Genomic DNA, 27,720 nt, shown 5'->3' on the forward strand with positions numbered 1-27,720 from the left:
CCTGACTGAACAGTCGCTCCGTTCCTCCCATTGGGATGTACTGAGGTCAAAGAGGTGGTAACAACTCCTTTTTTTTTAAAAAAAGGGATAATTTCAGCCCCCAAAACTGTACACAATACTCCAGGTGTGGTCTCACCAGCGCCCTATATAATAGACGTCTTTACTCATACTCAAATCCTCTTATAATAAAGGTCAACATACCATTTGCTTTCTTAATTGTATCTGCATGTTAACTTTCAGTGATTTGTGTACAAGGACATCCAGGTCCCTCTGAACATCAACATTTCCCAATCTCTCACCATTTAAAAAATACTCTTGTTTTTCTATTTTTTCTACCAACGTGGATAACTTTACATTTCTCCCCATTATATTCCATTTGCCATGGTCTTGCCCACTCACTTAGCCTGTCTATATCCCCTTGAAGCCTCTTTGCATCTTCCTCACAACTTACATTCCCACCTAGCTTTGTATCACCAGCAAAATTGGATTATATTACATAGAAACATAGAAAATAGGTGCAGGAGCAGGCCATTCGGCTCTTCGAGCCTGCACCACCATTCAATGTCATCATGGCTGATCATGAAACTTCAGTACCCCACTCCCGCCTTCTCTCCATACCCCCTGATCCCCTTAGCCGTAAGGGCCACATCTAACTCCCTCTTGAATATATCCAACGAACTGGACTCAACAACTTTCTGTGGTTGAGAATTCCACAGGTTCACCACTCTCTGGGTGAAAAAGTTTCTCCTCATCCCGGTGCTATATGGCTTACCCCTTATCCTGAGACTGTGACCCCTGGTTCTGGACTTCCCCAACATCGGGAACATTCTTCCTGCATCTAACCTGTCCAGTCCCGTCGTAATTTTATATGTTTCTCTCATTCTTCTAAATTCCAGTGAGTATAAGCCTAGCCGATCTAGTCTTTCTTCATATGTCAGCCCTGTCATCCCGGTAAGTAGTCTGGTGAATCTTCGCTGCACTCCCTCAATAGCAAGCACGTCCTTCCTCAGATTAGGAGACCAAAACTGCACACAATACTCAAGGTGTGGTCTTACCAAGGCCAACTGCAGTAAGACCTCCCTACTCCTATACTCAAATCCTCTCACCTTGAAGGCCAGAATGCCATTTGCTTTCTTTACTGCCTGCTGTACCTGCATGCCTACCTTCGGTGACTGATGTACCATGACACCCAGGTCTCGTTGCACCTCCCCTTTTACTAATTTGTCACCATTCAGATAATAATCTGCCTTCCTGTTTTTGCCACCAAAGTGGATAACCTCACATTTATCCACATTATACTGCATCTGCCATGCATTTGCCCACTCACCTAATCTGTCCAAGTCATCCTGCAGCCTCTTAGCATCCTCCTCACAGCTCACACTGCCACCCAGCTTAGTGTCATCTGCAAACTTGGCGATATTACATTCAATTCCTTCATCAAAATCATTGATGTATATTGTAAATAGCTGGGGTCCCAGCACTGAACCCTACGGTACCCCACTGGTCACTGCCTGCCATTCTGAAAAGGACCCGTTTATTCCCAATCTCTGCTTGCTGTCTGCTAACCAGTTCTCTATCCACGTCAGTACATTACCCCCAGTACCATGTGCTTTAATTTTGCACACTAATCTCTTGTGTGGGACCTTGTCAAAAGCCTTTTTGAAAGTCCAAATACACCACATCCACAGGTTCTCCTTTGTCCACTCCACTAGTTACATCCTCAAAAAATCTAGGAGATTTGTCAAGCATGATTTCCTTTTCATAAATCCATGCTGACTAGGACCGATCCTGTCACTGATTTCCAAATGCGCTGCTATTTCATCTTTAATAATTGATTCCAAGGTTCTGTAAAGAAGGAGAGGCAGAGGAGTTTACGGAGGAAATTCCAGAGAGTGGGATCCTGATGGCTGATGGCTTTGCAACTGATTGTGCAGCAAAGAGTCGGAGTTGTACAAAAGGCTGAAGCTGGCGGAATGGAGTGGTCAGGAGAGAGAAATACAACTGGAGGATATTGCAGAGATAGGATGGTGTGAGAGCTTGGAAGGATTTACAGACAAAGACCAGGAGGCAGAGTTTCTGAGAGAGTTCTACTGCTTGTCTACTGAAATTTGGTGGACGGGTCTGGAAAGACAATGGCCCAGAAATTCGCTACCTTACCATTGCAATCCTAGTGAAGAATGGCGGCTGTCATTTTAACGCCTTTCTCTGGCGCAGGACTCGACGGCCTCCATTTTGGTGAGGGCCTTAGTGCTGCTGATAGCAGTGCTGGCCCTGGAGATGCAAATATGGAGAGTGTGACGTGCAGGCTGACTTAACGTCACGCTCTGCGGACTTCGATCCTAAGCACGCTCTGAAAAGTGAGTATGCAGCAGAGTGACAGAGACACTTCCAGCACTTCTTAAAGGGACGCAAACATCTTTTAAGTAAGTTTGCATTTAAGCTTTTGGACTGGATTTGTTTATTTTATTGAAGTGGTTTAGTGCAATACATGGTAAAAGTTTTAAAAAGTGTGCAGGGTGTGCTGCTGGACGCTTTCAAGGTCTTGGATGGTAAAAGAAGGCCTCTGAGAAGACAGAAAATGCTGGAAATTACTCTATAGGCAGCCTCCGTGGAGAGAGGAACAGAGTTTAAGTCTCAGGTCGAGATGCTGCCTAACCTGCTTTTATTTCAGATTGACAGCATCTGCTCGCTGAGAGAAGAGGAGGAGGCAGAAGGGGAAGAAGCAGAAGAGAAGGAAATGGAAGGAAGAAGACAACTCAGACAGCGCCTTGCTGACCGGGGTATCTGGGATGGAATCATCCACCTGCAGTGCCAGTGACCAAAACTCCAATTCCCCTTTACACATTTGTATCACACCTTACCTTCCCTCTGTTACTGACCATCACAGCATCCTCTTGGTCGCAATACTGAAATAAAAGCAATCACAAAGAAAGCTTTCTAATCCAATTTTATACATTGAGCCATCCAATATGACATCAAGAAATCAACTAATCATCTTTTTGCATTCCCTCAGTGACTGTCTTAAGAGCATAAGAATTAGGAGCAGGAGTAGGCCATTCGGTCCCTTGAGCCTGCTCCGCCATTCACTAAGATCATGGCTGATCTTCTACCCCAACTCCATATTCCTGTACTGTCCCCATATCCGTTGATTCCCTTCATATCCAAAAATCTACCGATCTCTGTCTTGAATATACTGAAAGACTGAGCCTCCACAGCTCTCTGCGGTAGAGAATTCCAAAGTTTCTTCTCCTCTCAGTCCTAAATGGCCGACCCCTTATTCTGAGACTGTGACCCCTGGTTCTAGACTCCTCGGCCAGGGAAAACATCCTCCCTGCATCTACCCTATCAAGCCCTGTGAGAATTTTGTATGTTTCAATGAGATCACCTCTCATTCGTCTACTTAATCTCTCCTCATAGAACAATCCGCCCATCCCAGAAATCAGTCTGGTGAACCTTTGTTGCACTCCCTCTATGGCAATATATCCTTCCTTCCTTTGGTAAGGAGACCAAGGGGCTGAAATTGCCCTCTGCTCGATGGTGCATTGATTAGTGCAATTTTGCCCTCTTTTTCAATTTCAGAGTGTTGGGGCGGTGTTTCGGGCAGCGGCGTGGTGGAAGTGGGTCGGGAGTGGGATGGAAGGCGGGCAGTGTCATGTTCGCCGCGCTGAGCATGTCAACACGAGGCTTATGATGTCAGCGCGACACGAACGTGCTGCGCAGCGCTGATGCATCACAACGTCCCTCCCCTTCAGTTAAAGGGGAGGGCCGTTGCAAGCTCCGTGGCCTCTTTAGTGGTGCCCACTGGGCCACCAGGGAGGGTTTCGACCGGGTCAGCAGGCCGGCACCGGCTGAACCTGTCGCTGCCATTGTCGGGCCAATTTCAGAGTTGGCCGATAATTAAAATAAAATGGCGGCCGCGGCGGTGTGCCCTCCCCTTTAAGGGCGGATGCGCCACCCAGCCATTGGCAGCTTCACACCGAGAAAAGCTGTCGGGGGCACCGACCGATCTCCGCTCCCGCAGGGCAATTTCTCTCGTTGGGCGCAAAGAGGTCACACCGGACGGTGAGGGGATGGCACATGGCTGACGGGGCGGGAACATGGGCGGGGCAGTCACCTTCTCTGCTGGAAAAATTGATGAGGCAATGTCCCGATTGTCGGCCACTCCACCTGACTGAACAGTCGCTCCGTTCCTCCCATTGGGATGTACTGAGGTCAAAGAGGTGGTAACAACTCCTTTTTTTTTAAAAAAAGGGATAATTTCAGCCCCCAAAACTGTACACAATACTCCAGGTGTGGTCTCACCAGCGCCCTATATAATAGACGTCTTTACTCATACTCAAATCCTCTTATAATAAAGGTCAACATACCATTTGCTTTCTTAATTGTATCTGCATGTTAACTTTCAGTGATTTGTGTACAAGGACATCCAGGTCCCTCTGAACATCAACATTTCCCAATCTCTCACCATTTAAAAAATACTCTTGTTTTTCTATTTTTTCTACCAACGTGGATAACTTTACATTTCTCCCCATTATATTCCATTTGCCATGGTCTTGCCCACTCACTTAGCCTGTCTATATCCCCTTGAAGCCTCTTTGCATCTTCCTCACAACTTACATTCCCACCTAGCTTTGTATCACCAGCAAAATTGGATTATATTACATAGAAACATAGAAAATAGGTGCAGGAGCAGGCCATTCGGCTCTTCGAGCCTGCACCACCATTCAATGTCATCATGGCTGATCATGAAACTTCAGTACCCCACTCCCGCCTTCTCTCCATACCCCCTGATCCCCTTAGCCGTAAGGGCCACATCTAACTCCCTCTTGAATATATCCAACGAACTGGACTCAACAACTTTCTGTGGTTGAGAATTCCACAGGTTCACCACTCTCTGGGTGAAAAAGTTTCTCCTCATCCCGGTGCTATATGGCTTACCCCTTATCCTGAGACTGTGACCCCTGGTTCTGGACTTCCCCAACATCGGGAACATTCTTCCTGCATCTAACCTGTCCAGTCCCGTCGTAATTTTATATGTTTCTCTCATTCTTCTAAATTCCAGTGAGTATAAGCCTAGCCGATCTAGTCTTTCTTCATATGTCAGCCCTGTCATCCCGGTAAGTAGTCTGGTGAATCTTCGCTGCACTCCCTCAATAGCAAGCACGTCCTTCCTCAGATTAGGAGACCAAAACTGCACACAATACTCAAGGTGTGGTCTTACCAAGGCCAACTGCAGTAAGACCTCCCTACTCCTATACTCAAATCCTCTCACCTTGAAGGCCAGAATGCCATTTGCTTTCTTTACTGCCTGCTGTACCTGCATGCCTACCTTCGGTGACTGATGTACCATGACACCCAGGTCTCGTTGCACCTCCCCTTTTACTAATTTGTCACCATTCAGATAATAATCTGCCTTCCTGTTTTTGCCACCAAAGTGAATAACCTCACATTTATCCACATTATACTGCATCTGCCATGCATTTGCCCATTCACCTAACCTGTCCCATTCACCCTGCAGCCTCTTAGCATCCTCCTCACAGCTCACACTGCCACCCAGCTTAGTGTCATCTGCAAACTTGGACATGTTACATTCAATTCCTTCATCTAATTCATTGATGTATATTGTAAATAGCTGGGGTCTCAGCACTGAACCTTGCGGTGCCCCACTAGTCACTGCCTGCCATTCTGAAAAGGACCCGTTTATTCCCACTCTTTGCTTCCTGTCTGCCAACCAGTTCTCTATCCACGTCACTACATTATCCCCAATACCATGTGTTTTAATTTTTCACACTAATCTCTTGTGTGGGACCTTGTCAAAAGCCTTTTGAAAGTCCAAATACACCACATCCATTGGTTCTCCCTTATCCACTCTACTAGTTACATCCTCAAAAAACTCTAGAAGATTTGTCAACATGATTTCCCTTTCATAAATCCATGCTGACTAGGACCGATCCTGTCACTGCTTTCCAAATGCGCTGCTATTGCATCTTTAATAATCGATTCCAGCATTTTCCCCACTACCGATATTCCCTGTTTTCTCTCTCCCTCCTTTTTTAAAAAGTGAGGTTACATTAGCTACCCTGCACTCCATAGATATTGATTCAGAGTCCATGGAATTTTGGAAAATGACCACCAATGCATCTACCATTTCGAGGGCCACTTCCTTAAGTACTCTGGGATGCAGACTATCAGGTGCTGGGGATTTATCGGCCTTCAGTCCCATCAGTTTCCCTAACACATTTCCTGACGAATAAGGATTTCCCTCAGTTTCTCCTTCTCGCTAGACCCTCGGTCCCCTAGTATTTTCGGGAGGTTATTCGTGTCTTGCTTAGTGAAGACAGAACCAAAATATTTGTTCAATTGGTCTGCCATTTCCTTGTTCCCCATTACATTTGGTCCCCTCACCCAAATCATTGATATATATTGTGAACAGCTGTGGCCTAAGCACCGATCCTTGCGGCACCCCACTAGTGACAGCCTGCCAACCTGAAAAAGACACGTTTATTCCTTCTCTCTGTTTTCTGTCCGTTAACCAATCCTCAATCCATGTTAATATATTACCCCTAATCCCATGAGCCCTAATTTTGTTTAATAACCTTTTGTGTGGCACCTTATCGAATGCCTTCTGAAAATCCAACTGCACCACATCCACTGATTCCCGTTATCTGTTCCACAAGTTACAACCTCAAAAAACTTAAACAGATTTGTCAAACATGATTTCCCTTTCATAAATTCATGTTGACTCTGCCCAATCCTATTATTATTTTCTAAGTGCCCTGTTATCACGTCATTAATAATAGATTCTTGCATGTTCCCTACTACTGATGTCAGGCTAACTGGTCTGTGGTTCCCTGTTTTCTCTCTCCTTCCTTTCTTAAATAGTGGGGTTACATTAGCTACCTTCCAATCTGTGGGAACAGTTCTAGAATCTATGGAATGTTGGAAGATCACAACCAATGCATCCACTATTTATAAAACCACCTCTTTCAAAACCCTAGGATGTAGGCCATCAGGTCCAGGGGATTTATCGGCTTTCAGTTCCATTAATTTCTCCAGTACTATTGTTTTACTAATACTTTGAGTTCCTCATTCCTGTCTTGTGTGTACCTTTACCAATCTTACTGATGTCACGCAGAGCTAATCCAGTGACTGCAGCATGGTTGGTGGAAGGCTGCTGACTTTCAGTGGGAGACACTGCAGATGGCATTGCTGGTCAACATTGAGGAACTGGTGACCGTGACCGTGTTTCTTCTTCTTCTATTCCTCTCCCTCTTCCTGGTCAACCACTGGCTGGGCAAGATGCATTTCATAGAAACATAGAAACATAGAAAATAGGTGCAGGAGTAGGCCATTCGGCCCTTCTAGCCTGCACCGCCATTCAATGAGTTCATGGCTGAACATTCAACTTCAGTACCCCATTCCTGCTTTCTCGCCATACCCCTTGATCCCCCTAGTAGTAAGGACCTCATCTAACTCCTTTTTGAATATATTTAGTGAATTGGCCTCAACAACTTTCTGTGGTAGAGAATTCCACAGGTTCACCACTCTCTGGGTGAAGAAGTTCCTCCGCATCTCGGTCCTAAATGGCTTACCCCTTATCCTTAGACTGTGACCTCTGGTTCTGGACTTCCCCAACATTGGGAACATTCTTCCTGCATCTAACCTGTGTAACCCCGTCAGAATCTTAAATGTTTCTATGAGGTCCCCTCTCATTCTTCTGAACTCCAGTGAATACAAGCCCAGTTGATCCAGTCTTTCTTGATAGGTCAGTCCCGCCATCCCGGGAATCAGTCTGGTGAACCTTCGCTGCACTCCCTCAATAGCAAGAATGTCCTTCCTCAGGTTAGGAGACCAAAACTGTACACAATACTCCAGGTGTGGCCTCACCAATGCCCTGTACAACTGTAGCAACACCTCCCTGCCCCTGTACTCAAATCCCCTTGCTATGAAGGCCAACATGCCATTTGCTTTTCTTAACCGCCTGCTGCACCTGCATGCCAACCTTCAATGACTGATGTACCATGACACCCAGGTCTCTTTGCACCTCCCCTTTTCCTAATCTGTCACCATTCAGATAATAGTCTGTCTCTCTGTTTTTACCACCAAAGTGGATAACCTCACATTTATCCACATTATACTTCATCTGCCATGCATTTGCCCACTCACCTAACCTATCCAAGTCGCTCTGCAGCCTCACAGCATCCTCCTCGCAGCTCACACTGCCATCCAACTTAGTGTCATCCGCAAATTTGGAGATACTACATTTAATCCCCTCATCTAAATCATTAATGTACAGTGTAAACAGCTGGGGCCCCAGCACAGAACCTTGCGGTACCCCACTAGTCACTGCCTGCCATTCTGAAAAGTACCCATTTACTCCTACTCTTTAATTCCTGTCTGACAACCAGTTCTCAATCCATGTCAGTACACTACCCCCAATCCCATGTGCTCTAACTTTGCACATCAATCTCTTGTGTGGGACCTTGTCGAACGCCTTCTGAAAGTCCAAATATACCACATCAACTGGTTCTTCCTTATCCACTCTACTGGAAACATCCTCAAAAAATTCCAGAAGATTTGTCAAGCATGATTTCCCTTTCACAAATCCATGCTGACTTGGACCTATCATGTCACCTCTTTCCAAATGCACTGCTATGACATCCTTAATAATTGATTCCATCATTTTACCCACTACCGATGTCAGGCTGACCGGTCTATAATTCCCTGTTTTCTCTCGCCCTCCTTTTTTAAAAAGTGGGGTTACATTGGCTACCCTCCACTCCATAGGAACTGATCCAGAGTCAATGGAATGTTGGAAAATGACTGTCAACGCATCCACTATTTCCAAGGCCACCTCCTTAAGTACTCTGGGATGCAGTCCATCAGGCCCTGGGGATTTTTCGGCCTTCAATCCCATCAATTTCCCCAACACAATTTCCCGGCTAATAAGGATATCCCTCAGTTCCTCCTCCTTACTAGACCACCCGACCCCTTTTATAACCGGAAGGTTGTTCGTGTCCTCCTTCGTGAATACCGAACCAAAGTACTTGTTCAATTGGTCCGCCATTTCTTTGTTCCCCGTTATGACTTCCCCTGATTCTGACTGCAGCGGACCTACGTTTGTCTTTACTAACCTTTTTCTCTTTACATATCTATAGAAACTTTTGCAATCCGTCTTAATGTTCCCTGCAAGCTTCTTCTCATACTCCATTTTCCCTGCCCTAATCAAACCCTTTGTCCTCCTCTGCTGAGTTCTAAATTTCTTCCAGTCCCCAGGTTCGCTGCTATTTCTGGCCAATTTGTATGCCACTTCCTTGGCTTTAATACTATCCCTGATTTCCCTTGATAGCCACGGTTGAGCCACCTTCCCTTTTTTATTTTTATGCCAGACAGGAATGTACAATTGTTGTAGTTCATCCATGCGGTCTCTAAATGTCTGCCATTGCCCATCCACAGTCAACCCCTTAAGTATCATTCGCCAATCCATCCCAGCCAATTCACGCCTCATACCTTCAAAGTTAGCCTTCTTTAAGTTCTGGACCATGGTCTCTGAATTAACTGTTTCATTCTCCATCCCAATGCAGAATTCCACCATATTATGGTCACTCTTCCCCAAGGGGCCTCGCACAACGAGATTGCTAATTAATCCTCTCTCATTACATAACACCCAGTCTATGATGGCCTCCCCCCTAGTTGGTTCCTCGACATATTGGTCTAAAAAACCATCCCTTATGCACTCCAGAAAATCCTCCTCCACCGTATTGCTTCCAGTTTGGTTAGCCCAATCTATGTGCATATTAAAGTCACCCATTATAACTGCTGCACCTTTATTGCACGCACCCCTAATTTCCTGTTTGATGCCCTCCCCAACATCACTACTACTGTTTGGAGGTCTGTACACAACTCCCACTAACGTTTTTTGCCCTTTGGTGTTCTGCAGCTCTACCCATATAGATTCCACATCATCCAAGCTAATGTCCTTCCTAACTATTGCCTTAATCTCCTCCTTAACCAGCAATGCTACCCCACCTCCTTTTCCTTTTATTCTATCCTTCCTGAATGTTGAATACCCCTGGATGTTGAGTTCCCAGCCCTGATCATCCTGGAGCCACGTCTCCGTAATCCCAATCACATCATATTTGTTAACATCTATTTGCACAGTTAATTCATCCACCTTATTGCGGATACTCCTTGCATTAAGACACAAAGCCTTTAGGCTTGTTTTTTTAACACCCTCTGTCCTTTTATAATTTTGCTGTACAATGGCCCTTTTTGTTCTTTGCCTTGGGTTTCTCTGCCCTCCACTTTTCCTCATCTCCTTTCTGTCTTTTGTTTTTGCCTCCTTTTTGTTTCCCTCTATCTACCTGCATTGGTTCCCATGTGTGTGAAATGAGGAAGGCACAAGGGTGGAGTTGTGGTGAGGGGAGGGTGGGAAAGCAAGATGTCCACGCGAGAAGGAGGATAATGTAAGAGGATACCAGCATCCTTTATACTTTCAGCCATGTCACTGCCAAGAATGGCCAACACCATCTCCTCCAAGGGGGTGAGGTGAAGCTAGAAATGGAATGTGTGTCTCCTGTTTGGTACAGATTTGTGATAGGTGAGTGATTGGGGCTGGGGACCGTGCATTGAGCAGTGTGTGAGGCTAGTGGTGCAGTTGGTAGGGGATGGGTTTTGAAGATGTATTCACTATTTTTGACCACCGGTCTGAGGTCATGAAGCATCTTTGGTCACCGGAACCAGGTCATTTGTGTTGGTGCTGAAACGCTATCAGCATTTTTTTAGATGTAGGTGGCAATTCAGCTTTAAGATCTGAAGACTCCCATTTGGGAATTCTTTTTAATGTTGAATTGTTTTTCAGACAGCAGTTGAGTGGTAAGGGCTAAAATCTGCAACGTTGGAGCTGCCATCTTTCAGATGAGACCATAAGCTGAGACCTCTCCAGGTGGACGTAAAGATCCAATGCTACTATTCAACGTAGAGCATGGGAGTTCTCCCGGTGTCCTGCTCAACATTTATTCCTCAACCAACACCTGAAACAGATAATCTGGTCTTTTGTTTATTCATTCATGAGATGTGGTCATCACTAATTGCCCTTGAGAAGGTGGTGGTGAGCCGCCGCCTTGAACCGCTGCAGTCCTTGTGGTGAAGGTATTCCCACAGTGCCGTTAGGAAGGCAGTTCCTGGATTTTGACCCAGCGACAATGAAGGAATGGCAATATACTTTCAAGTCAGGATAGTGTGTGACTTGGAGGGGAACTTGCAGGTGGTGGTGTTCCAAAATGCCTGCTGCCTTTGTCCTTCTAGATGGTAGAGGTTGCGGGGTTTGGGAGGTGCTGCGAAGATTTAACATAAGAACTTAAGAAATAGGAGCAGGAGTAGGCCATTCAGCCTCCTCAAGCCTGTTCTGCCATTTAATAATATCATGGCTTATCTGATCTTTGCCTCAACTCCACTTCCCTGCCCGCTTCCCATAACCCTTGATGCCCTTATCATTTATTTTTTTGCTGTTTGTGGGAGCTTCCTTTGTGCAAATTGACTGCCACGTTTCCTACATTACAACAGTGACTACACGTCAAAAGTACTTCAATGGCTGTGAAGCGCTTTGGGACGTCCTGAGGTCATGAAAGGCACTATATAGATTCAAGTTTGTTATTTCTTTCTAGTGTTGATCCGCAGAGTTTTGGACATGTTGTAGTTTATGGAGGGTGGAGGATGGGAGATCAGCAAGGAACATTAGAATTGGTCGAGTCTGAGGGTGACAAAGGTATTTAAGAGGGTTTTGATGGTGGATAGGCTGAGATAGGGGAAGAGACAGGTAATGTTATGGAGGTAGAATTAAGGGATCTTAATTATGGATAGGATAAGGATTTAAAGGGAAGCTCAAGGTTGAACAGGAGACCAAAGTTTCAAATGGTCTCATTCAGCCTGAGAAAAATTGAGAATGGAATTAGTGGCAAAAGAGCAAAGCTGTGCTGGGGTGAAGCTGATGGCTTCTATCTGCTCAACGTTGACCTGGTGTTACAAACCAGAAGGTCCAGGTTTGATCCCAAGTCTGTGCTGATATGTTTATCTTTGCCAAGGTGGCAGTAAGAGAACTACAACTGACCTTGGGATAGTGATAGGGAAAATCAGCCTGTGTTCCCACTCCTGACTGCTATCCATTAAACCCTGATGGCCTTCAGGAGAGGAAAAGAGAAACAAATTGAAAAAGACAAGTATCTTAAAAAAATGCTGGTAGGGAATTAAAAAAATAGCATTCAAAGGAAATAAACAGTTTCAAAGGCTAACAATGATTTACAAGTATTAGAATTTGGACTTTTGTACAAATGAAGCAGTGAAAGGGTGAAGTTCCAGTCTTGGTGAAATGTTGTAATTCACTGGTAATGTTCCTATGATCCTGTTTTGCCTTTAGTCTGCATTTGTACACACGCAATTCTCAAGAAGATAGCCAGACAGTGCCCCTCCCCCAGCCATACCTACACGCTCCCGGGACTGGAGTCTTTTTGTTATTTGTCAGTTTCCTCGTCCCACGTGGTGCATTTTAGAACATCTTGGCAGCCTTGTGGGAATAAGCTTTGGTATTGTTAACATCAACTGCTGAGGCAATTGAAAAATGGAAGTTTTCAAGTGATTGCTTCTTGTTCCAAGGTTATTTTATCGACTTTGAAGAGCCCTTTTGAGTTTTATTATGAAGACTTTCATTGTGGCAAGTCGGAAGGCAAATGCTTGAAAAGTATGTGGTGGTTGACATTTCCTGCATTGTTGTTGTTGCTGACAATACAGACTTTCAGTCTCCATATACTTTGTTTACAAAAACACACAAGTGACTGCTGTGCATAGACATTTTCAGCGCTCGTGCTCGTAGATTGGATAATCCAAACCAAAAATGGGTCGGGCTGAGCCATAGAGCGGATAAACAGGTTTGTAGGTAAATTCCTAACCACCGTCTAATGGAAAGTTTGTTTTCTGACATGGTTGGCAGAAGGATCTTGTTTGCAGATCGATTAATGAAGCTGTTCTCTATAAGCTCAGTACCATCTACTATGGAGACTGAGGTAAAGAAATCAGTCTCCTTTTCTCCCTTCATCTCAGGACATTATTGCTGTGGAGTGTGTATCCTTGGAACCGAGTTGATTGATGTGTGGCTGATCAGCAAGTGGATCACACAATGAACTACCATTGAAGTGCAGTGACTAGTTGTGTTGGTAAATGCCACATTTGTGTAGGTAAAGGCCACCCCGACCTGCGAGAGAATACCACCGCAGGTCGGGAGGATAAAGAGCTGGAGCGAGCCACTGCAGTTTCCAGCGCAAGCTGATACAAATATGCGACGGCTTTGAGTTGGGCGACTGGGTGACGTGATCAGGACCCAGGTCGCCGTTTGGAGTGTGGGCATGAACATTGGCTGGGCTCTGGTACAGCAGAGGAGCGGGAAGGTCGTAGCGGACTTGCGACGAGTGATCGGGGCGGAGGAGCGATGAGGGATCGTAGCTGAGATTTGGTGGGTGACCGCGATGGAGGTTTGGCGAAGGTTTGGTGCGGAGGTGCGGCGGGAAATTGTGGCGGAGGTGCGGCGAGTGTTTGTGACGGAGGAGCAGCGAGAGATTGTGGCAGAGGTGCGGCGAATGAGGGTACGGGGCCCAGAAGAGCCGAGGGCCCAGGGGCAGCACTGGCCAGCTCACACTTCGATATGTGTGCGCGCTAGGTCCGTGCGGCAGAGCAGATCTCCAGTCGTCTTGGTTAACCCTTGCCACTGGACCAAGACCTAGCTCTGTCAAGCCCGTGTGGTGCCTGAAGTGCAATGGCCACCCCATGTTTAAAAAATCCATGCACAGGCATCTTCCACCCCCTCAATTGGAGTTCAGGACTGGAAGGTCGGGTCCTTCATCGAAACACCTGTGAACTTGTGGAAGCAAGTCATCCTCGTTCGAGGGACCACCTCTGAATGAATTTCAGCAGGAGTCATTGATTAATGATCAGGAGGGGGAACCTGGGCTGATTTCCCCCCCTCCCTAACCCAGGTGCTGAGGCCATTTCTACCATTCTCACGTTACCTCGCCTGAGACCATCTAACAGCACAAGTCTTGGGCCTTTTAATCTATTTGGCTTAGTGCTTTACCCATCTATTTGCGATATCATTTTTTTTAATGCCTTCAAAATACTGGGCATTCTTATTGTCATGGTCCTCAGGTTCGTCCTCCTCAGTACCAATCAGTAGAGCAGCAGAGTATACGTGCTCTTTTAGTTCGTGACAGTTAGTTTGTGTTTTATTCTGAATGCAGCAAATCCTCACCAGAAACTGGAGATAAAAGGCTGCAAATAGGCTGACAGTCTGACCATACTGACACAATAGGTTTGGGGAGGAAGCTTTGGCTGATGTCATCCCCTCAAAGCACATCTATTCTGCTGTTTTGCTGATGGGAAAGATGAATATAAGGAAACCTTTTAAAAAAAATACCAGAAACAATTAAAGCGACACACAACGGATCTGGGGTTAACACTTCAGCAGAAAGATAATTCTGAGGCATTACTTCTTAATCAAAGTATTCCATCATTTTATTCTGGAAAATAATATTGACAAATGTCATTAGCTGTCGGGAGACATGAGGATAGAGTCTTCCTCCTTACTGCTTACCCATCCATTGTGGAACAATCAGCATTATGAGACCTAGAAAATCACATTGGATCCCCAGTCAGTTATTCCTTCTGTGTTTGAACATTGATAAGTGTGAGGTGGTGCATTTTGGTAGGAAGAATAAGGAGGTCACATATTCCTTGGAAAATAAGAATCTAAACAGGGTAGAGGAGTAGAGGGATCTGGGGATATAGACACACATCACTAAAAGTAGTGTCACAAGTTAATGAGGACATTTTAAAAAAGCAAGCCAAGTACTGAAGTTCATTTCTAGAGGGATAGAATTTAAAAGCAGAGAAGATATGTTAAACTTGTATAGAACCTTGGCTAGAGCACAGTTGGAATAGTGTGCACAGTTCTGGCCTCCATATTGTAACATGGGGATAGAGGCGCTGGAGAAGGTGCAAAGAGATTTACAAGGATGATATCTAAGAGGTTACATCTATCAGGAACATTAAACAGGTTGGGACTTTTTTCTCTATAAGACAGAAGGCTTAGGGGAGACCTGATAGAGGTCTTGTAAGATTATGAAAGGATTTGATAGGACAGACATAGAGAATATGTTTCCACTCGTGGGAGAGTCCAAAACTAGGGATAAATATAATACAGTCATGAATAAATCCAATAGGGAATTCAGGGGAAACTTCTTTACCCAGCGAGTTATTAGAATGTGGAACTTTCTACCACAGGGAGTAGTTGAGGAGAATGTGTAGATCCATTTAAGGGGAAGCTAGATAAGCATATGAGGAAGAAGGGAAAAGAGGCATATGCTGATAGGGAGAGATGGAGGGGTGGGAGGAGGCTCCTGTGGAACATAAATACTGACTGAATGGCCTGTTTCTGTACTGAAAATTCGATGCAATTCTATGATGTGTGCCTTGTGTAGGTGAGAAAATTGACATTTTCAAAATTGTATCTGACATTTTCAAAACTAAATGGCAGATGCAATTTTTATCTAATAAGATTTTTAGGTACAAAATGTAAAAATTACTACCTAAAATGCACCTACTTGTAGCTTTCCTGACCTTTCGCCAACCGATTACCTGGCCTTTTAAATTGTTTGCCATTAGGTGAAAGAGACTACTCGAAATACACTAATCTTAATATAAAACAAAACATTGAGAAAGTGATGGTATCCCCTTTCCACTGATCCACTTGGCATTCTGAAGGATGCTCAGGTGCTGACAGGCTTGCTGTAGCAGATGGAACAGCTGTTTCTCAGTGTTAGAGCCTGGCATTCTCTGCCGATTTAATTCAAGCAGCATGTGTTCCGATAGATGTATTTAAGAGCTTTGAGTGTAGACATGATCCATGCCTCGGAATTAGCTGCACATCCTGTGGAAACAAAGCGGTCAACATTAGAACATAAGAATTTTTATGAACAGGAAAAAGATTGAACAAGCTAATTCCTTATCTGTAGATCAACCATATCTACCTGCTGTATCATAATATCCCTTAATCCTTTCTCCAGGAAACACATCCAACTACCCGTTGAACCAACTTATACGAGCTATTTCAGTACCTTTTCCTGGTAACTTACTGCGCAACTCGATTACTATTTGGGTGAGAAAGATCTGTCTGACCTCCCTTCTTACTACAAATATCCTCATTTTTGTCATGTTTGTAACCACAATGTAACACCACTGTATTACTACATACACTCAACCTAGATGCACACCTTGACCACTAGGGGTGAACCTGTGGGAGACACTCCTTACCTGATCACACAGGTATAAAAAGGGAGGTCCCATGCAGGGTCATCGTCTTTGGAGTCCTGTGAATAAAGAGTTAAGGACTTTGTCCCCAGAATGTGCCTCGTGTGGTTTCATGCTGTAGAGTAAGGACTTTACATTGGCGATGAGAAACGGGAATTCACAGCCCACGAGAATGGCCACCGGTAGCACAGAGGAACGGTACTGTGTTGGGGAAGACTGGGACGATTTTGTCGAGAGGCTTCAGCAAAGCTTCGTTATGAAAGAATGGCTGGGGGATGCAGCGGCCGACAGGCGAAGGGCTCATCTTTTGACCAGCTGTGGACCAAAGATTTACGTGCTCATGAAGGACTTACTGGCACCCGAAAAGCCGGCGGGCAAAACCTTTGAAGAACTTAGCAAATTGATTGGGCAGCATCTCAAACTGGCGATTAGCATACATATGGCCCGACACAGATTCTACACCCACCGATGTCGTGAAGGACAGAGCATACCAGCCTTCGTAGCGGACCTCCGGCGTTTGGCCAGCCTCTGTCAGTTCACATACGCCTGCAGGGGGCAGATGCTAAGGGACTTGTTTATCCAGGGCATCGGTCATGCGGGAATTTTCCACAAATTAATTGAGACCAAGGATTTGACCTTGGAAGCGGCGGCGTTGATGGATCAAACTTTCATGGCGGGGGAGGAAGAGACGAAAATAATATACGTGCGCAATTCTGCCTCTAACGCAGCGATGGATCTGGGAGTCAATATCATCAATGTGACTCAGAGCTCCGCAGGCAGGCAGGGACAGCTTGACACTCCCCAGGCAGCAATAGACCCCAGATTTGGACTTCAACAGAGACAATGGCAGGCTGAACGGACATTCACGCCATCACAGTGGACAATGCGGCCCGGGATGGAGCCATTGACACCCACTAATAGGGTACTTAAGAGCAGTCAAAGGGACAGTCAGCGTGGAATGCCTGGCCATAGTCCCTTTGTTCCCAACAATGGAAACTTTAACTCATGCTGGAGGTATGGGGGAAAACACTCAGCTAGATCTTGCAGATTTCAACAGTTTGTCTGCAGGAACTGCAATCTCAGTGGCCACTTAGTTCGAATGTGCAGGAAGTCTGCAACCAGACTAATATGAGGTGGATGGACCAGAAGAGGGTTCTTTGAAGCAGGATAACTTTTGGGACAAATCGATGGACACCGAGGTTCAGCGGGTCCATGTGGCGAATATTCACAGTTCATACACCAGAACGCCACCAATGATGATGACGGTTTTATTAAACGGTATCCCTGTACGGATGGGGCTGGACACTGGGGCCAGCCAGTCACTCATGGGCGTTCAGCAATTTGAGAAGCTATGGCCACTTAAAGCCAGTCGACCCAAATTAGCAAGTATTGAGACACAATTACGGACTTACACTAAAGAAGTCATTCCGGTGCTAGGCAGTACAATGTTGGCTGTCACACACAATGGGTTAGTGAATCGGCTGCCGCTCTGGATTGTCCCAGGCAATGGTCCCGCACTGTTGGGGAGGAGCTGGTTAGTCGAGGTGAACTGGAAATGGGGGGGATGTTCACGCAATGTCATCTGTGGAGCAAAGTTCGTGCTCACAAGTCCTACATCAATTCGATTCACTATTCCAACCTGGCGTCGGGACTTTCAAAGCTACTAAAGTAGTGATACACATCACCCTGGATGCCAGGCCAGTGCACCACAAAGCCAGAGCGGTGCCGTATATGATGCGGGAAAAGATCGAGAGCAAATTGGACCGGCTGTTGAGAGTGGGCATCATCTCGCCTGTTGAATTCAGCTACTGGGCGAGCCCCATTGTTCCCGTCCTAAAAGCGGATGGCTCTGTCAGGATCTGTGGCGACTACAAGCCCACCATCAATCGGGTGTCCCTACAAGATCAATACCTGCTCCCGAGAGCGGAGGACCTCTTCGCCACGCTGGCAGGTGGCAAGCTGTTCATCAAGTTGTACCTCACTTCAGTCTATATGACCCAGGACGAGCGATGAATCTAAACTACTGACCACCATCATCATGCACAAGGGACTGTTCATTTATAACAGGTGCCCGTTTGGCATTCGATCAGCGGCCGTGATTTTTCAACGAAACCAGGAAAGCCTGCTTAAATCCATTCCTGGAACGATCGTATTCCAGGACGACATCCTCATCATGGGTCGAGACACCGAGGAACACCTCCACAACCTGGAGGAGGTGCTATGCCAACTGGACCGGGTAGGTCTGCGACTCAAGAAGTCGAAATGTGTGTTCTTAGCTCCTGAGGTTGAGTTTCTGGGCAGGAGGGTTGCTGCAGATGGGATTTGGCCCACCAAATCCAAAACAGAGGAGATTCGACGAGCACCCAGGCCCTGCAACACATCGGAGTTGCGTTCATTCCTTGGACTGTTGAACTATTTCGGGAACTTTCTGCCGAACTTGAGCACATTGTTGGCGCTGCTACATGTGCTCCTGCGTAAGGGTTGTGATTGGTTTTGGGAGGACTGTCAGGAATGGGCTTTTGATCGGGTGCAAAACCTACTTTGTTCAAATAAGTTGTTGACCCTGCATGACTCCTGTAAAAAAATTGGTTCTGACATGTGATGCATCGTCCTATGGGGTTGGGTGCGTGTTGCAGCAGGGCAATGCTGAGGGTCAACTACAACCTGTGGCTTATGTCTCCAGATCGCGCTCTCAAGCAGAACGGGGATATGGGATGGTCGAGAAGGAAGCGCTTATATGTGTCAACGGTGTAAAAAAAATGCATCAGTATCTCTTTGGTAGGAAGTCTGAATTAGAGATGGACCACAAGCCATTAACATCCCTGTTGTCAGACAGCATGGCTATCAATGCCAACACATTAGCTCACATGGGCTCTCATGCTGGCTGCTTATGTCTACTCCATCCTGCACCGGCCTGGCACTGAAAATTGTGCTGACGCGCTCAGCAGGCTTCCACTGGCCACCACTGAGGGGGCAGCGGAGCAAAGCGCCGAGATGGTCATGGCTGTCGATGCCTTTGACAGCGCAGGCTCCCCCATCACAGCCCGCCAGATCAAAATCTGGACAAACAGAGATCCCCTCCTCTCCCTGATTATGAAATGTGTCCTGACTGAGGATTGGGCGCCCGCACACGGAGCCTGCCCTGAGGCGGTCAGACCGTTTCATAGACGGATGGATGAGCTCTCCATCCAAGTCGACTGCCTACTATGGGGCAGCCAGGTAGTTATGCCCCAGAAGGACAGGGAGGCATTCATCAGGGAACTCCACAGCGAGCACCCAGGCATTGTGATGATGAAGGTCATTGCCCAGTCACACGTTTGGTGGCCTAGAATTGATTCAGACCTGGAACACTGTTCACAGGTGCACGACGTGTGCCCAGCTGGGCAATGCCCCAAGGGAGGCCCCGCTCAGCCCGTGGCCCTGGCCCACCAGGCCATGGTCACGCATTCATGTTGACTACGCGGGCCGGTTCATGGGTAAGATGTTCCTTATTGTGGTAGATGCGTACTCAGAATAGATCGAGTGCATCATTCTGAATTCATGCACGTCATCCACCACTGTGGAAAGCCTATGTGCAATCTTTGCAACTCATGGCTTGCCGGACATCCTGGTTAGTGATAATGGCCCATGTTTCACAAGCTACGAATTCCGAGAGTTTATGTCGGGCAATGGCATCAACCATGTCAAGACTGTGCTGTTCAAGCCGGCCTCCAATGGCCAGGCAGAATGTGCGTTCCAGATCATTAAGCAAGGTATGCTCAGGATTCAAGGACCCTCCCTACAATGCCACCTATCGCGTCTCCTGCTGGCCTATAGATCCCGACCGCACTCGCTCACGGGGCTCCTGCCCGCAGAGCTACGAATGAAGCGGACACTCAAAACTCAGTTGTCCCTCATTCACCCAGTCCTGACCGACATAGTTGAGGGCAAGCGCAAGTCACAAAACGAGTACCATGACCGTAATTCGAGGGGGAGATGTATAGAAATAAATGATCCTGTATTCGTCCTCAATCACGCAATGGGGCCCAAATGGCTTGAGGGCACTGTAATTGACAAAGAGGGGAATAGGGTCATCGTGGTAAAACTCAACAATGATCAGATATGCCATAAGCATCTGGACCAAGTAAAAAAAAGGTCCAGCATCGACACGGAGGAACCTGAAGAAGACCATGAGATGGAACTCACAACACCACCAGTGAACGAGCAACAAGAGCAATCAGAAGAATGCACAGTCCCTGAGGTCAGCCCGGACAGGCCGGAATCACCACAGGTGACAGACACTCACGTCAGTGTCCAACAACCAGAGCCCCAACTGTGGCGCTCCACGAGGGAGCGTAGACCACCTGAAAGACTGAACCTATGATCGCAATAAGACTTTGTGGAGGAGGTGATGTCATGTATGTAACCACAATGTAACACCACTGTATTACTGTATACGCTCAACCTAGATGCACACCTTGACCACAAGGGGTGAACTTGTGGGAGACACTCCTTATCTGATCACACAGATATAAAAAGGGAGGTCCCACACAGGGTCATCATCTTTGGAGTCCTGTGAATAAAGAGTTAAGGTCACAGAGTGACTTTGTCCCCAGAATGTGCCTCGTGTGGTTTTATGCTGTAGAGTAAGGACTTTACAATTTTTAACTCGTCTACTGGCCCTAAGTAGAATGAGGTTGGGCAGTTTCGATTTATTTCCTGATGGGCAATACTGTCCCTAATTTGGCACTTATCGGCAACTTCACTCGGGTAAAGTAAAAAAAGAAAGAACTTGTATTTCTGTTGTGCCTTTAACCACCTTAGGACGTCCCAAAGTGCTTTAAATGTGTAGACACGTAGGAAACACAGCAGCCAATTTGCACACAGCAAGGTTCCACATGCAGCAATGAGATAAATAACCAGATAATCTGTTTTTAATGATGTTGGTAGAAGAATAAGCATTGGCCAGGATACAAGGGACAATTCCTCTGCTCTTTTTCGAAATAATGCCATGGGATCTTTTATGTCCACCTGACATCTGCACTCCCTCAGACAGCTTAGATTATGTACTCAAGTCTCTGGATTGGGATTATGAACCCACATCCTTTGGATTTAGAGGCGAGAGTGCTACCCACTGAGCCACGGACCTGAAACATTTATTGTAGCTTCCTCATTCCACAGATATTGCTTGTCACGCTGAGTGCCCCAGCATTCCCTGCTCTCATTCTATAATGACTTGTGACAGATTCATTTTTAAAGATTTCAACACAACTCATCATTCAGTTTGGTTGATCTCAAAATTCTTTGAAGGGGAAGACATTGTCAGAATAACAAATGAAAAATCTTCTTGGTGATCGCCTGGTTGCATTCACTGTATTCAGTCATGACAGAAATGAAGGATTCTTTGTGATGCAATGTTCCCAGGTCTGTTATTTTACAGAAATTCTCTCTCTTTCGACTCCAGTACTAGTTCCACTCTATGCTGCACTCTGTTTTCTGGGACTCACACCAAGTCCTGTTCACCCATCACTCCTACGCTTGCTGGCTTCCAGTTAAGCAACACCCCGATGTTAAAATTCTTATCCCTGTTTTTAAATCCTTCCATGGCCTCGTCGCTCCCTATCTCTGTAATCTTCTCCAGCCCTACAACCTTCCGAGATATCTGCGCTCCTCCAATTCTGGCCTCTTGAGCATCCCCAATTTTAATCGCTCAAAATATTGGTGGCTGTGCCTTCAATTGCCTAAGTTCTGGAATTCATAGAAACATAGAAACATAGAAAATAGGTGCAGGAGTAGGCCATTCGGCCCTTCTAGCCTGCACCGCCATTCAATGAGTTCATGGCTGAACATGCAACTTCAGTACCCCATTCCTGCTTTCTCACCATACCCCTTGATTCCCCTAGTAGTAAGGACTTCATCTAACTCCTTTTTGAATATATTTAGTGAATTGGCCTCAACAACTTTTTGTGGTAGAGAATTCCACAGGTTCACCACTCTCTGGGTGAAGAAATTCCTCCTCATCTCGGTCCTAAATGGCTTCCCCCTTCTCCTTAGACTGTGTCCCCTGGTTCTGGACTTCCCCAACATTGGGAACATTCTTCCTGCATCTAACCTGTCTAACCCCGTCAGAATTTTAAACGTTTCTATGAGGTCCCCTCTCATTCTTCTGAACTCCAGTGAATACAAGCCCAGTTGATCCAGTCTTTCTTGATAGATCAGTCCCGCCATCCCGGGAATCAGTCTGGTGAACCTTCGCTGCAATCCCTCAATAGCAAGAATGTCCTTCCTCAGGTTAGGAGACCAAAACTGTACACAATACTCCAGGTGTGGCCTCACCACGGCCCTGTACAATTGTAGCAACACCTCCCTGCCCCTGTACTCAAATCCCCTCGCTATGAAGGCCAACATGCCATTTGCTTTCTTAACTGCCTGCTGTACCTGCATGCCAACCTTCAATGACTGATGTACCATGACACCCAGGTCTCGCTGCACCTCCCCTTTTCCTAATCTGTCACCATTCAGATAATAGTCTGTCTCTCTGTTTTTACCACCAAAGTGGATAACCTCACATTTATCCACATTATACTTCATCTGCCATGCATTTGCCCACTCACCTAACCTATCCAAGTCGCTCTGCAGCCTCATAGCATCCTCCTCGCAGCTCACACTGCCACCCAACTTAGTGTCATCCGCAAATTTGGAGATACTACATTTAATCCCCTCGTCTAAATCATTAATGTACAGTGTAAACAGCTGGGGTCCCAGCACAGAACCTTGCGGTACCCCACTAGTCACTGCCTGCCATTCTGAAAAGTCCCCATTTACTCCTACTCTTTGCTTCCTGTCTGACAACCAGTTCTCAATCCATGTCAGCACACTACCCCCAATCCCATGTGCTTTAACTTTGCACATTAATCTCTTGTGTGGGACCTTGTCGAAAGCCTTCTGAAAGTCCAAATATACCACATCAACTGGTTCTCCCTTGTCCACTCTACTGGAAACATCCTCAAAAAATTCCAGAAGATTTGTCAAGCATGATTTCCCTTTCACAAATCCATGCTGACTTGGACCTATCATATTACCTCTTTCCAAATGCACTGCTATGACATCCTTAATAATTGATTCCATCATTTTACCCACTACCGATGTCAGGCTGACCGGTCTATAATTCCCTGTTTTCTCTCTCCCTCCTTTTTTAAAAAGTGGGGTTACATTGGCTACCCTCCACTCCATAGGAACTGAACCAGAGTCAATGGAATGTTGGAAAATGACTGTCAATGCATCCACTATTTCCAAGGCCACCTCCTTAAGTACTCTGGGATGCAGTCCATCAGGCCCTGGGGATTTATCGGCCTTCAATCCCATCAATTTCCCCAACACAATTTCCCGACTAATAAGGATTTCCCTCAGTTCCTCCTCCTTACTCGACCCTCCGAACCCTTTTATATCCGGAAGGTTGTTTGTGTCCTCCTCAGTGAATACCGAACCAAAGTACTTGTTCAATTGGTCCGCCATTTCTTTGTACCCCGTTATGACTTCCCCTGATTCTGACTGCAGGGGACCTACGTTTGTCTTTACTAACCTTTTTCTCTTTACATATCTATAGAAACTTTTGCAATCCTTCTTAATGTTCCCTGCAAGCTTCTTCTCGTACTCCATTTTCCCTGCCCTAATCAAACCCTTTGTCCTCCTCTGCTGAGTTCTAAATTTCTCCCAGTCCCCGGGTTCGCTGCTATTTCTGGCCAATTTGTATGCCACTTCCTTGGCTTTAATGCTATCCCTGATTTCGCTTGATAGCCACGGTTGAGCCACCTTCCCTTTTTTATTTTTATGCCAAACAGGAATGTACAATTGTTGTAGTTCATTCATGCGGTCTCTAAATGTTTGCCATTGCCCATCCACAGTCAACCCCTTTAGTATCATCCCTCCATAAACCTCTCTGCCTCTCTACCTCTCTCTCCTTTAAGACGCTCCTTAAAATGACCTCTTTGTCATTTGCCCCAATATCTCCTTATGTGGTTCGGTGTCAGATTTTGTTAATTCTATGAAGCGCCTTGGGATATTTTACTACATTAAAGGCGTTATATAAATACAAGTTGTTGATATCATTAGAGCCTCTATCCTCAGAACCTGAGGAAGCACCTGGTTCCAGGACACCATCTTATTGCACCAATAGTAACAAGCAAAAATGTCAAATGATCATATCCGTGACTGATCCTGCAGTTGGAAGAGTGCGATGATTACCCAGAACCTGCATTAATCTGCTACCAAGGCCGCCTCTCATCAACATCAGAGATTCCCTTCAGCCTTCCATTAGTTGGGCTGCAATGCCTTGTGGGTTATCTCCTGGACTGCAGCTGCTCCTCATGCCCAGTGAATCCCGCCCGGCATCCATCTTACGGCAGGGTGCCCGCCTCCCTCAAACGCTGGTCCCAGCAAGACAAGCCGCGACCCCGCATGCCACTCCCGCTCACCACTCCCAGCCGCACACAGAACGGCTGCTGATATAGAAACATGTCACACTGGTACTCGGAGGTTAAGGTACATTGTTAGGATAGAATAGATGGAGCTTTACTCTGTATCTAACCCACGCTGTACCTACCCTAGGAGTGTTTGATGGGACAGTGTAGAGGGAGCTTTACTCTGTATCTAACCCGCGCTGTACCTGCCCTGGGAGTGTTTGATTGAAAAGTGTAGAGAGAGCTTTGCTCTGTATCTAACCCGTGCTGTACCTGCCCTGGGAGTGTTTGATGGGACAGTGTAGAGTGAGCTTTACTCTGTATCTAACCCGCGCTGTACCTATCCTGGGAGTGTTTGATGGGACAATGTAGAGGGAGCTTTACTCTATATCTAACCGGTGATGTACCTGCCCTGGGAGTGTTTGATGGAACAGTGTAGCGAAAACTTTACTGTGTATCTATTAAGCAGAGGTAAATCAGGCAGAATCCTTTACATGTGTGCATTGCAACCTGTCCAATTGTCCAATATTGATCCAGTGTGCCTGGGTGTAAATCCAGGAAAATCATCACCTAAAAATGCTCCTTACCTAAAAAAATATTTTGTATTACCTTTTTGTCATTCGTGGGATTGCTAACTTGTAAAATGAAGAGTAACTTGCTGAAGTCGCAGTGACCTTTTGGCAAGCTTTGAGGAGACGAATGGAAGAGATATGGTTTGGGTTGGTTTTTAAGGATGGATGTATGATTATGTAACTAGCAGATGGCTACTCGAGGGAGTTAGACTGAAAATAATGTAAGGATTCAGATCATTTTGCCAATGCTGGAGTTAATCTGTGGCGGTTAATGATGTCATGTAAACTGGTAAACTAACTGTAAAGTCAGTGAATGCTGGTAATACATGGAAGGTCAGTCAACACAGTGAGTTATGGGAGCATGGAATGCTTTACCACAGGGAGTATTCAGACAGAGAGCATTGCAGCTTTTAAGGAAAAAGTGAATAAATATTTGAAGCAGAGGAATAAAAAGGGAGATGAGATGAGATCAGGACAGTGGAATTAATTTTGTATTGCTTTAGCAAAGAGCAGGCATAGACACATTGGACCGAATGGCCTGCCCCTGTACTGAAAACTTTCATAGGAAACTTGAGATGGAATTAGCCAATAATTTCCAGCATTTCGGGTTAGAAATTCGGTATCGCCCGCCTTGAGGCGGTGATGCGCTGGTGCGCTATCTTTAGCGCCGGGTGATGTCTACCACCTCAAAGTGCAATATTCAGTTGTATTGCCCCAAGAGGAGAGTGGAGCACCAAGGGAAGTGTTGCACAATCCTCTTAGGGCGCTAAAGGCCCATCGCGGGGCAGGAGCGTGGGAACGCTTCTCAACTTGAGGCGCTAGGATACCGGCATTTTAGCGCCTAAAGAGGAGGTGAGGTCGACCATGTGAAATGCAAAATGAAAGGGAGGTGACCAACAGCCTTCCACAGGTAAGAGAGGTAAGCAATTGTTAAAAATTTGACTCTCGCCACTTACCTCTTTATTCCTTGTGATATCACCCCAGGATCCTCTGTGCAGTGTCTGCTTCCCCATGTCGGGAGTAGTGCCAGGTGCTACGGCAGGTGAAAGCAGTTAATTTGGGAAACGCGTCGCAAATGGACCTTTGCACACTCGTGACGTCACCCGGTGGGTGGCGCTAGAGTGCACAGCGCTAAGTGACAGCACTGCCGCTAAACCACCAGTGAAGTTCGCGGCAAACTGTCACAGCGCGGCGCTCGGGCAGTCGGTTAGCGGCCCCTTAGTGGCCCTATCTGGCGCTAATGGTACTTCTAAACAACCCAATTTCTCCCCCTTTGTGTTTTATTCCTGAAATGCCTGACTGCATGATAAGTTCACCTCTGCAACTTGATGTTACTGTAATATCTGTGAAAGCTCACAAACTCATCCAGATCTTCAATATCTCAAGAGTTGTAAAAATAATAGGGAAATTATAAACCAGCGCATAATGTGCCCCTCAAGATCTCAGCTGATTGAATCAGAGAGCAGTAAAAGCACAAACTGGTTCATCAGATTATTTGTATAATGCTTCTGGAAAGAAATGAATTCTCCCCTTCACTGAAGTGCAGATCCACAGTTCGTAGCAGTTCTCCATTGCCTCCTGCAATTTGAGTTCAGACAGCAAGTGTGGCGGGCTTTTGATCATGAAGACAAAAGCAAGATACTGCGGATTCTGGAAATCTGAAATAAAAACAGAAAATGCTGGAAATACTCAGCAGGTTAGGCAGCATCTGTGGAGAGAGAAACACAGTTAACATTTTAGGTCTGAGGTATTGGGGAAGGGAGCATATTGCAGTTTTGCATCCAGTGTCAGCATCAAGAACCTCCAGATCACGTTTAGGGCAGATACCAGCGGCATGTTACGTTTTTAGGCTGTCACCAGATATTTGTGTCCTTCTCTGTGCCATAGATCACTCCCCTAAATTAGTGTCCTCGGTTGTAGTAGAATCCACACTTACTCATCATCATCATCATAGGCAGTCCCTCGGAATCGAGGAATACTTGCTTCCACTCTTAAAAATGAGTCCTTAGGTGGCTGAACAGTCCAATATGAGAACCACAGTCCTTGTCACAGGTGAGACAGATAGTCGTTGAGGGGAAGGGTGGGTGGGACAGGTTTGCCGCACACTCTTTCCGCTGCCTGCGCTTGATTTCTGCAATTTCTCGGTGATGAGACTCGAGGTGTTCGGCGCCCTCCCGGATGCACTTCCTCCACTTAGGGCGGTCTTTTGGCCAGGGACTTCCAGGTGTCAGTGGGGATGTTGCACCTTATCATGGAAGCTTTGAGGGTATGCTTGTAATGTTTCCTCTGCCCAGATTTGGCTCGTTTGCCGTGAAGGAGTTCCGAGTAGAGCGCTTGCTTTGGGAGTCTTGTGTCTG

The 27,720-nt window shown here is 46.1% G+C and overlaps 1 protein-coding gene across 1 annotated transcript in view; it reads left to right on the forward strand.

The window, feature by feature from the left end:
• The window catches only part of LOC139225844 (ankyrin repeat and fibronectin type-III domain-containing protein 1-like), a 1,527,386-nt gene that overhangs the window by 346,491 nt on the left and 1,153,175 nt on the right, over window positions 1-27,720 (forward strand). The gene's annotated exons all lie outside the window — the stretch shown is intronic.

This window comes from Pristiophorus japonicus, chromosome 15 (assembly GCF_044704955.1).
Source record: "Pristiophorus japonicus isolate sPriJap1 chromosome 15, sPriJap1.hap1, whole genome shotgun sequence".
Taxonomy (NCBI): Eukaryota; Metazoa; Chordata; class Chondrichthyes; family Pristiophoridae; genus Pristiophorus; species Pristiophorus japonicus.